The 12,602-nt window shown below is 34.4% G+C and overlaps 1 long non-coding RNA gene across 2 annotated transcripts in view; it reads right to left on the bottom strand.

Moving 5' to 3' along the window:
• Positions 1 to 5,781: 5,781 nt before the first annotated feature.
• The window catches only part of LOC141581617 (uncharacterized), a 309,949-nt gene continuing 303,128 nt past the window's right edge, over positions 5,782 to 12,602 (bottom strand). For both annotated transcript variants that reach the window (XR_012514349.1, XR_012514350.1), the window contains exon 4: positions 5,782 to 6,855. This is a non-coding gene — a long non-coding RNA (uncharacterized LOC141581617). The remainder of the gene's footprint in view (positions 6,856 to 12,602) is intronic.

The following is a 12,602-nucleotide window of genomic DNA, read 5'->3' as shown; positions in this document are numbered from 1 at the left end:
GAGTCAGTGTAATATGTATCATGAATCCTTGATGTGGAGTTACCATGATGAGGAGTTAGAAGCAATAACTGGATATTAAAGTTTTGGATTATAAAATTTTACTTTACATCCCTTTTGTGGGGATAAGTACAACTTTGAATAATGAAACAATCAATTCTAAGAGGGTATGCACAGAAAGGCCAAAATGGACTCAATTTTCTAGGGGATTTGTCATCTCACACTGGATGAGAGGGTACAGGCACCAGAGGAACTTGCACGACCAGTGAAAATAATGAGTCATCAAGTAAATCAACCATGAAACTTACCTGTTCTCTGGATTCTTGATTATATGATATACTTGTTTCCTTAACATTTAAGACATTTTATCTTGAGGCTTATATTATTAACTGATAATAGGATACCCTGGCAATCTTGTAACCTTCAATAAAATATGGCCATAAGTGAACACAACTCATACATATAATAGAGTTTGTCAGCACCTTTTAGTACATCACTGTTTTAAACAAATCTTTAATATTTTTACAAAATGTGGCACACATGTGGAAACATTCACAAACCTTAAAAGTACAGCTTACCAGCTATTTATGTATGTTGACACACTATGGTTTAGTTTTGGATCTGTTGGATAGTATATGTGGAAACAAAATGTATTATTTGGTGTCTAAATTAGTTTACCCTTACAAAATGCTTGCAGTATTCATATATGTGGTCGCATGTGTAGTTCATTTATGTTTAGTGTATAAATGCATCACAATTAGCTTTCTTTCACATATAACACACATTTGGGTTGTGTAACATTTTAAACATTAACAGATAATACTGTTTTGGATTATTGTGCATATCTACTGCTACATGTTCTATTAGGAATAAACAGAAGTAGTAACTGGATGAGACTGTATGCATATTTTCAACTTGTCTGTTCAATGTGGTCTATGAAACCATTGCTTTTTTTTCTGGCCAGAGAATTTCTGCCTGAGACTCTCAGATATCCAGAATCATCATGAAGAACTGATTAAGGTCACTCTTTGAGACTATTACTATATAAGATTGCAAGAAGATGTGCATAGCTAGATTGTAAGTTGCAGGGGCAAGGACCTCTGAAGTTCAATGAGGTACCTACATATGGTAGTAGTGTACTGGCAGTTGGCTATTCAAGCCATTTCTCATTTTATAATGTTCTCTTTCTCAAGGTTAAACTTTCTGCAAGCCACAAAAATTATATCTGGCAAATTTTAAATTTAAAAAGCTAGACTTTTGATTCCTTGATTCATTAACACGGGCTTTTACAGGTGACACTGAACAGAGGTACATTATAAATCTTGCAGGTTAATACAGGGTTTTAAATTACTTCAATTTTTGTGTACTTTAAGTAAATTTGTACAACTTTTTGAATGTATTACATGTTGTGCTGAAATAGCAACTGGTATTTGCTAAGAGAAAAAAATGAAATTCAGACAAGAAAATGAAATGATAAAAATTAGTTGAGCATGTTTCAAGTGAAAGATCAAAAATAAATACAAGAAAATTCTTTTGTCCTCCTCATAAATATTTGAAAATACTGATTTAATATGTAAAATGTACTGTATATTCAAGAATGTAACTTGTGACTATAATTCATTTATCTCCTTTGACCAGAGACCTGTTTAAATAGAATATTCCCATCAGAGCAACATTATCTTAAAACCCACACCATAAAATTAAAATGTGTTAGTACAAACAAAGTACACCTAGATTAGCCTTTAAGGAGAAACTCATATCTGGCATAAATACAGTCAACATTTAACTTGAGATTTTAATATAATTGAATTGGCCTGTGTTAATCTTGTAAAATTTGATTTTTTTAATGTATTTTTTATCTTAAAGAGAAGCTGTAAATAAGTTGATTAGGTGCTACTCTATGGCATGTAAGTTCTGCACATGTGGACGCTTTTTAAACTATATTCTCCTAAGCAGCTCTGATGATCAAAATTCCATATAAAATTTATTTTAAAAATAGAATACATCTCTATGCTGTTTTAATACCTGTTGAAATATATTTTTAAATGTAACTATATTTTCTTTTAGTTTTTATTTTATATCTGCACAAACATGTGCAGGTTTATTACAAAGGTATATTACATAATGCTAAGGTTTGGATTTCTGTTGTTACTGTCACCCAAATGGTAAACGCAATACCCCATAGGAAGTTTTTCAACTCTTGCTCATTTCCCTTCCTCCTTCCCTTTGGAGTTCCCAGTGTCTGTTGTTCCTATCTTTATGTCTGTGTGAATCCAGTATTTAGCTTCTGCTTATAAGTGGGAACATGCAGTATTTGGCTTTCTGTTTCTATGTTAATTCATTTAGAAATCCATCTTACAATCTGGCTCTACACAGCTGCATCCACATTGCTGCCAGGAACTTGATTTCATTCTTTTATATAGCTGCATAGTACTCCATGGTGTATATGTACTTTATACAATCCATCATTCATCTGAACCTAGGTTAATTACATGTCTTTGCTTATTGTGAATGGTGCTGCAAGGAACATACAGGTGCATGGGTGTTCTTGGTAGAACAATTTATTTTCCTTTGGGCATATACTCAGTAATGGCTTTACTGGGTTGTTAGTTATATTTTTAGTTATTTGAGAAGTAAACAAACACTTTTCCACAGGCTATGAACTAATTTGCATTCCCACCAGCAATGTGTATTTCCTTTCCCTGCAACCTAGCCAACATTGGTGACTTTTTGACTTTTAGTAATAGCCATTCTGACTGGTGTGACATGGTACTCATTGTGGTTTTGCTGTGTGTCTCTGATAATTAGAGATGTTGAATATTTTGTAACATGTTTGTTGGCTGCTTGTCTGTCTTCTGAGAAGTGTAATTTTTCTTATATTTAATTATTTAGCCAAACTTGAGTTAATCTTTGTATATAATGGGAGGTAGGGTTCCAGGTTCATTTTTTGCATATGGTTAGCCAGTTTTCAAAGGAGGATTTGTTGAATAGGGATTTCTTTCTCCATTGTTTATTTTTGCCAAGGTCAGTTGGTTGTAGGTGTGTGTGACTTTATTCAGGGTTCTTTGTTCTGTCCCATTGCTTGGTCTACTTTTTTAACCAATATTCTGCTGCTTTGTTTACTGTAGCTTTGTAGTATGTTTAAAATCAGGTAATATAATGCCTCTGGGTTTATTGTTTTCTTAGGATTGCTTTGGGTTTTTGAGCTGTTTTTTGGGAGGGGTTCCATATGAATTTTAGAATAGTATTTTTTCCAATTCTGTGAAAAATGATGTTGGTAATTTGATAGTAAATGTGTAGATTGCTTTGAGTAATACGGACATTTAAATTATATTGTTTCCTTCATCCCATGAGCATGGAATGCTTTTTTATTTGTTTCATCTATGATTTCTTTCAGAAATGTTTTTTTCACCTCCTAGATATTTTTGTGTGTGTGGCCCTTGTAAATGGGATTGAGTTCTTGACGTGGCCTTCAGCTTCAACATTACTGTTGTTCACATTGATTTTGTATCCTGAGCCTTTGCTGTAGTTATCAGATTTAGTAGTCTTTTGGTGGAATCTTTAGGATTTTTCTAGGTTTAGAATTGTATCATCAGGAAAGAGAGATACTTTGACTTCCTCTTTTACTGTTTGTATGCTTTTTATTTCTTTTTCTTGCCCAGTTGTTCTGTCTAGGACTGCCAATCCTGTGTTGAAGAGGAGTGATCAGAGTGGACATCCTTGTCTTGTTTCAGTTCTTAGGGGTTGTGTTTCCAGCTTTTGTCTATTCAGTATGTTGACTATGGATTTGTCATAGATGGCTTTTATTATTTTGAGGTATGTTCTTTTGATGCCTAGTTTTTGAGGATTGTTATCATGAAGGGATGTTGAGTTTTATCAAATGCTTTTTCTGTGTCTATTGAGATATTCATATGGTTTTTGTCTATATTTCTGTTTATGTGGTGAATTCCATTTATTAATTTTTATATGTTGAACCATCCTTGCATCCCATGAATATAGCCCAGTTGATAATGGTCAATTAACTTTTTGATGTACTGCTGGATTTGGCTTTGCTCATATTTTGTTGAAGAATTTTTTATCTATGGTCATCAGAGATACTGGCCTGTAGTTTTTGTTGTTGTTGTTGTTGTTGCTATGTTTTTGCCAGATTTTAGTATCATGATTATAATGGTTTCACAGAATGAGTTAGGGAGGAATTTCTCCTCGATTTTTAGAATCATTTTAGAATGATTGATAGTGTTCTTCTTTGTACAGATAGAATTCAGCTGTGACTCCATCTAGCCCAGGGCTTTTTTTTGATGGGTAGGTGTTTTTATTTAAATTACTGATTAAAATTCATTGCTCATTATTGGTATGTTCATAATTTCTGTTACTTCTTGGGCCAATCTTTGGAGTTTTATGTTTCCAGGAGTTGGAAATGGAACTATATGTAGAATAATGATGAACAATAAATTAAAAAGGACTAAGCTTAGTGTAGGATAGGTATTTTTAAAAAATTATTGAATGAACAAAGTGAGATTTTAAATTTTTCTAACTTCTCTTATTTAGCTAGTCCTGAGACTGGGTATTTTGTTGTTATTTAATATTTCTTTGTCTTATTTTCCCTACTTCCAAAATGAGGTTTATAATCCTAAATACAGAATAGTAGTAACTATCCTGAAAAACTATTGATAGAACCTGATAGATCCCAGACATTTCTGCCAGCCACAGACTCCTGTCACCTTAGTCATTCAGTCATTTATTCAAGAATTTTAACTAAGCATTAATTTATTAGATAATTGAATTTATCAACCCATTTACATACTCCACTTGGAGTGACAAGACAGGTCGTGAACCTAGTTTTTAAGGTATTTTCTGCAACAATGGTCAGAAGCAGAGAGAAAATTATGAGCAATGGGGAAGATAAGTGAAATATATGGCTTCTTGCTGTTGTTTTGGATGATGCTTTGAGAAAAAATTCTGCCTTTAGATGACCAATTAAAAAAAGATTTCACTATTACTGATATTTATGTTTATTCATTTCAGTATATTCTTCTTTGAAGTTAAACTATATTCATGATAAAACACTTCACTGTATATTTTGTCATATAAAATAGAGGCTGTGTATATGGTGGCTTATCCCTACAATCCCAGCACTTTGGGAGGCTGAGGTGAAAGGCTAGGGGTTCAAGGTTTCAGTGAGCCAAGATTGTACTACTGTACTCCAGAGTGGGTGATAGATACCCTGTCTCTAAATAAATAAATACATAGATACATAATAAAAGCTGTAAAAATCTCTCATTTCTAAAATTAGTCATTGTGTTATATATGTAGGCTACAGATTCTTTTTACTAATCTTAACAAACCTCATACTGCTGAATTATCTTCTATAAGCTTGACTTTATCTACAAATCACTGCAATCTGGGAAGTTCAATGAAAGTCTAAATTTGTTTTATTTTGTTTTGTTTCTGTTAACAAACCCCACATTAGTTGGTATCTTAAAAGTTATGTCAACATGCCAGCTCTGCAGGGGAATGGATCTTCAGTATTGAAAACCAGTGGATTCTGCACGACACAAAGTAGTACTTTTAAAAGATGCATTGTGCGAACTGAATCTGGTTGATTTTCTTTGCAGTGGATAAAATTAGTATTGAAAACTATGTGAATGTTGGCCTACTCATATTAAGCAAGGCAGAAACTGGGAGACAGTGACTGTTGCAGATTCTGCAATGAAATTAGTTTCAACAAGTAGCAAGTAGAATACAGTACTTGAAAAATATAGTAAGATGCAGTAAGGAGGCAGTCTTCATCATAGATCCATTCACTGAGTAAAAACAGTCAATGAGCATCTGATTTGTTCCAGGGACTTTTCCAAATGTGTTGATTATGCCAGACAGGTCATAGCAATAGGCTGTACGAAAACAGTGAGGATGGTCTTGAGACAGGAAACTCTGCCACTATTTTGAATTTGAGAAAAGGAATGCAGACCCTGCAAATGGGGAGGAAAACGTGGCTCCATTCCAAGAACACAGGTCTATTTGTTAGCTTCCTTATATATTCATTTACTTACAGTCTTCAACATTTTCAGTTTAAAAAAGAATAACTCAAACTAAAGGTTGGAACAACCAATCATGAGGTTATCTTAAGGTGCTATATACCCTGGAGATTCTTAGGTGGTTGGTAAATTTTTTTTTTCTTTTAAAGTCAAACAAAACAAAATGACACCATCAGTCCAGGATCTAGTCTTCAAGGATGTTTGCCTGCAGAAGAAAGCTCTTCCCTCTTTCTTTTCGATAGTTTGGTACTGTTTTTTACTGTCTTAGTTTTCTTATTGTATATATTTTTTAAAATTCAATTATTAGAATATAAGCACACTGAAGTTCTTTTGATATCTTCAAACAGTTTCAGTAGTTCTGTTTAAGGGAAAAGGAAAATCTCTTCAAAAGTGTTATATGGACTGCATACTTCTGCTTATATTCTGAGGACTGTTTTCAAATTTGATGGTATTTTCTGAAGTACAGTTTGTAGATTGTCATTTAATATAGCAAAAGTGGTCTATATTTCATGTGTTTTTGTTTATTGGGAATTCCCTGTGTTCCCAATGTTCCTCTGTTTTCTGGATATTTAGGTTTAGTTCTTTAATGTATCCGCAAGGATAGCCAGTGTACAGCACCCTTTATTGAGAAAGTTCACTCTCTTTTCAGTAATCTGCAAAGCTAACTTTTTGTATATTTTCATTCTGATCCTTTGATTCTGCAGTGGTGAGCTATTTCCCAGCTCTTCTTCAGTACTTCTATACTATGTCTTCATCCTTAGAATTTTCTTGATCAGAGATGTTGCTACTGCACTCCAGCCTGGGTGACAGAGTGAGACTCCATCTAAAAAAAAAGACAAAAAACAATTTTTTTTTGCAATCTTGGTCATTTGTTCTGTTTCTGGATTTTAGAAACACTTTGTTAAGGCTGGGTGCAGTGGTTCATGTCTGTAATCCCAGCACTTTAGAAGGCTGAGGCAGGCGGGTCATGAGGTCAAAAGATCCAGACAATCCTAGCCTACATGATGAAAACCTGTCTCTACTAAAAATACAAAACTAGTCGGCGTCATGGCATGTGCCTGTAGTTCCAGATACTCGGGAGGCTGAGGCAGGAGAATTGCTTGAATCCAGTAGGTAGAGGTTGCAGTGAGCTGAGACTGTACCACTGCACTCCAGCCTGGCAACAGAGTGAGACTCTGTCAAAAAAAACAAAACAAAACACACTTTGTTAATTTAAAAACCCATACACAGAAAAAATAGTTTGCAAAATTTTCATAATGTCTTCTAGCTCTCATTTATCACATGAAAGACATTTTAGTACAAATATGACTTTTATTAGCTTAATAGAAACAAATTTGGATTCAGATATGGCCCTTCTATGTACTATCTCTGGATTTTTTGACAAGTCGTTTAACTACTTGGAAGTTAAATTATAAAGAGGTGATAATAATGATACCACAAAGTTATCAGAATTAGACATATGAATAAATGTATGTCTAGTTAAAATCGCTATTGCTAACATTACTAAACATTAATGTAGTATTACTTATTAAAGACATATTTGCTAAGTATATCCTATTTTCAGACACTTTTCACTGCATATGTTTTTATCAGAAGCTTATTTATCCATTTACGAAATTTACACAAGAGCCAGGTTGGATATATGTGCAATTATAATCACAAAAATTAATGTAAATTTTGAATTTTAATTGAACATCTAAAAGAATAAAAGGTAAAAAACATGTTTTAATGCAGGAGTGACAGGGGAAAATAATATTTAATGTGAGGCTTGGACATTGGATTGGAGTAAAACCAAGGCAGAATATATGCAGGGCAGCATAGGAGAAGATGTGTTGACACTAAGAACATTCGGGAAAGGACAACAGTATACAAAATCTCGGAGCCAAGAACTTGCTATGTTACTGAATATGCAGTGATAATAGAAGGTTTCTAAAATTTTAATTTCATATATATTTTAAAGGTTATATTTTCCCTTTACAAGAAACAAAAGTAACTTCATGTGCATTGCTTTTCGGATAGACATTTTTAATTCACAATATAAGTCTATATGTTCTACTTTCAGTCTTTCAATCTACTTTATAACTTACTTTGAAACATATACTTTGTACATTGTCTTTAATTATAGAGTCTAATATTCTCAAAGCAAAGATAGAATGTCTAAATGGTATTTATCTTCATTTCTTTCATATTGTAATTTATAATATTGTGATTAACAGTACAGGTTTTGCAGTGAGCCTAGCTGAGTTCAAATTCTGATCTGTTATTCATAATTTTGTCTTCTCTAGCAAGTTCCTAAACCTCCGTAGGCTTTAATAATAAAATTAATAATGACAAGTTCATAAAATGGTGACAAAATTTTAGTGTGTTAATGTGGTGAAACAGTGACTTGCACTTAAAAATACTGATAAATGTTAGCTGTTATTGCTTTCTTATCACTTATAATGTTCTATTTCCCTATCGATTTTCCTGACCAACTAAAGTTGAACTCTTAAATATCAGATTTTTTGAAGTAGTAAGTTTTGTTGTAGTAAGTTAATGACACTGATATTGTAATGTTGGGGGTTTGGGGTACAGAGGAAGCTCGGCTTGCTCCCCAGTGGACTCCTGGATCTTGGTCTCCCATTCTCTCAAGAATGAGACAGGGGACCATGCCAGATCGTGTGCTCATTAAATAAATACCAGACCCCAAAACAGTGTTTGCAGAAAGTGATTTATTTAGGTAGAGAAAGAGAAAAAGGAGAGGAAGAGAGAAAGCTTCCACGAGAGAGTGAGTGTGTGGAAGGGAACCCCAGAGAGGAAATCCGCCCTGAGGAGGGAGACAGGGACTTTTAACCTGGGAGGAATTCCCTCCTTCTCCAAGTACCCTGGCCAATGAAGAGTTTCTTTAAAGTTCCGCTGGAGGGATTGACCTTTGGTTCTTCCTGCGCTCGGAAAAATTTAAACAAAGACAGTTAAATCTCCTGGATGTCCTGGCCAACACGCTGAAACCCTGTCCCTGCTAAAAATATAAAAAAAATTAGCTGGGCGTGGTGGCATGCACCTGTGGTCCCAGCTACTCGGGAGGCTGAGGTGGAGGAATCGATTGAACCCAGGAGGTGGAGGTTGCAGTGAGCCGAGATTGCACCACTGCACTTGGCCTGGTGACACAGCAAGACTCCGTCTCAAAAAAAAAAAAAAAAAAAAAAAAAAAAAAAAAAAAAACACCTGGATGGAGAGAGATGGGAGAGGGGCATGGCGCTGGGAAGTTCCTTGTGGACCCAGAAAGATAACACATTCCCTCAATATCAAATGTAAAGATTTTAATTTTTTTTTTTTTTTGAGACAGTGTTACTCTGTTACCCGGTGCCAGGCTGTAGTGCAGTGGTGCGATCTCAGCTCACTGCAACTTCCGCCTCTTGGTTCAAGCAATTCTCCTGCCTCAGCCTCCCAAGTAGCTGGGACTACAGGTGCCTACCACAACGCCCCAGCTAATATTTCTATTTTTAGTGGAGATGGGGTTTCACCATGTTGGCTAGGAAGGTCTCCATCTCTTGACCTCCCAAAGTGCTGGGATTACAGGCGTGAGCCACTGCGCCCGGCGAAGATTTTAATAAAAATAACTATCTAAATTGTAATCTAGGTTAAAGACATTTTATTTACCATAAACACTTATTAGTTAATTGCTAAAAGTTTACTATGTGATGTATTTTTGATGACTTTAAATTTTAAAGTAAAAGTGAAGAAAACAGTCAAATGGTTTCAGAATAATGACTTTGGATTAAAAAAAAAACTTTAAGAAGCAAGGGAAAATATACAATGTTTTTTATATGAATGCACACAGCAATATATGAGGAAGGAAAAATAATTTTTCAAGATACCAAGCCTACCAACATTTAACAGTATGAATTTATGTAATGGATATGTTAATCTTTACCACTGATTAGTACTCAATTTTCAGAAATCATTCAGAAAAATATTGATACATTTAAGGATAGAAAGAATATTAGAATTAATCCTCTTCGGTTTGACATTCATACAACTTCAACATTCTAAAATTGTATGACATGTACCTAAAGATGAGGTTCACTGGTTGAATTGCCTTCATCCATTATTTTATTAATGAATGTTGAGAAATTTCATAGCAGAAAACAGTCTGCCTGAAATTATCTGATTCTTCGCAGCTTTTATATCTTTTTCTGCACAGAATTATTAGTTTTACATTTACTTGTATATCTATTTTATTCCATTTTAGATTTACTGTGTTCTAAATATAAAATTAATTTTTTCTCTGTTGGGTTCATTAAACTTTTTTGGGGGGGAGATAAAAGGGTTCGTAGATGTTACTTAATTTGGAAAGTTTTTAGCAATCATATGTTGAGATATATTTTCTACCCAAGACTGAAATTACACATATATAATGACACTTGTTATTGTATGACAGTATCAGAGTTAACTGATCATTTGTTCAATTTTTTTCCCCTTACAAGAGGTCTATTAAGGTATGCCTAATACTAAAATCAACTGTAAAAATTTCAAGTATGCAATTTTTTGTTTTGATATATATAAACCCATGAAACCATTACCAGTAATTTTTTCACTAATAATTTTTCTGAGGAAATTTTCATCCCTGCTAATTGGAAAAGTTGCTCTCTAGGTTTCTTTTCTTGTAATTTTTTTTTCCTGATTTGATATCAGGTTAATATTGGCCTCATAAAATGTATTGTAAATTAATTCCTCATTCTTCAGATTATTTTATCTTTTTTCATTTTCTATTTCTTAAAAGTTTTCTAGAATTGTGCTGCTATAATCATGTGTCTGCAAGTACCTTTTTTGTATAATTAGTTCTTTTCTTCTGGATAGATACCTAGTAGTGGAATTGCTGGATTAAACGGTAGATCTGCTTTTAGTTCTTAAAGAATCTCCACACTGTTTTCTGTAGTGGTTGTACTAGTTTACGTTCCCACCAACAGTTTAAAAATGTTCCCTTTTTACTGTATCCCACCAACATCTATTATTTTTTGATTTTTAAATTATGGCCATTTTTACAGGAGTGAGGTGGTATGACCTTGTGGTTTTGATTTGCATTTCCCTGATCATTAGTGATATTGAGCATTTTTCCAAATGCTTGTTGGCCATTTGCATATATTCTTTTGAGAATTGTCTATTCATGTCCTTAGCCCACTTTTTGATGGAATTGTTTGTTTTTTACTTGATTTGTTTGTGTTCTTTGTAGATTCTGGATATTAGTCCTTTGCCAGATTTATAGATTGTGAGGATTTTCTCCCACTCTGTGGGTTGTATGTTAACTCTGCTGTTTATTTCTGTCAATGAGTGGATAAAGAAAATGTGCTCTCTCTCTCTCTCTCTCTCTCTCTCTCTCTCTCTCTATATATATATATATATATATATATATATATATATATATATAATCTACTTGCCATTTACTGTAGGGAATATTTCTCCATGGAGTATTGCTGTATTTTGTTGGGGCCAAATGAAAGCTTTCCCTTTGTCCTCTAAAGTTTTACTGAAAATTAACTAGCAAAAAAGCAGATTTGTGAAATGAAAGGTATACAGATTCATTAATATGCAATGGAGTCCTACAAAGTATAAGAACTCACATGGTTGATGCTTTTATACCGTCTTAAGGTTGCTGTGGCAAATTAGATTATGGGAAGAGGAGAAGAGGTGTCTTGGATAGTAGAGGTGATCTTGTTTCATAGATGAAATGTCACATGTAGCTTCCCTCAGAGAAAATAGTTGGTAAATGCTACTTTAAGACTTTTAACATGTCAGACTCCTAGTTAATCCTTCCTAAATCTGGATAAGGGAGGGCCTTAGAAAAAGCCTGACTATATTTATGCAGATTTTCTCTGCAAATGCAAATTTGCCCCACAAAAGATAGCTTTGCAAAAGCTTCTTCAGTTTGTAGGCCCTCAGAACAACCATCTCAAAATATGGCAAAAAATTATAGTTGGGGTGAAATTTCTTTTTCAGTCTCATGAGTTGCCAGTGACAGATTTCACCAGAAAATATGCATTTTTCGACAGCTGATTTTGTCATAGGTTGTACTGGGGAAGGTCCTTTAGCTTTAGCACAATCCATCAGAAAAAGGACTCCTAGATGGTTCAAAGTCTCATGGGCCCAGATTGCCCATGGTGATAGAACTGAGGAAGATTAAGAGAGATAAATTTGGTCCTGTTTATCAGTCTCATGACTGAAGAGAGAGTTTGGTGTACTTGCAATGATAGTAGCAGAAACATGAATGATCAAAATTTTAAGGAGACCAGCTGATGCCGAGTGGACCATCTCTATAGTTGTTTACGCTGGGCCAAACAGCAAGGCTGTTGGCTATTGTCCAACCATCTGTAAAAAAGTGGACAGATGATAGTTCCTTTCCTGGGCATGGCCTCTATTTGGGGTGAGCTGTGGATGCCATCCTGTGTGGAGGAGATGCCAGTGGCCAAGTGGAATTCAGCTGATGTCCAGCAAGCTCCATCTATTTGATATTGGTGCTGCTATCAGCAAAGTATACTGATACCCTTTCTTCCTTAGATAATTGAGCCACAAGGCTTCTCACTTTGCAATAGG

Source organism: Saimiri boliviensis, chromosome 16 (assembly GCF_048565385.1).
Source record: "Saimiri boliviensis isolate mSaiBol1 chromosome 16, mSaiBol1.pri, whole genome shotgun sequence".
Taxonomy (NCBI): domain Eukaryota; kingdom Metazoa; phylum Chordata; class Mammalia; order Primates; family Cebidae; genus Saimiri; species Saimiri boliviensis.
The sequence above is the reverse complement of the archived record's forward strand: the minus strand, read 5'-3'. Positions and strand labels throughout refer to the sequence as shown.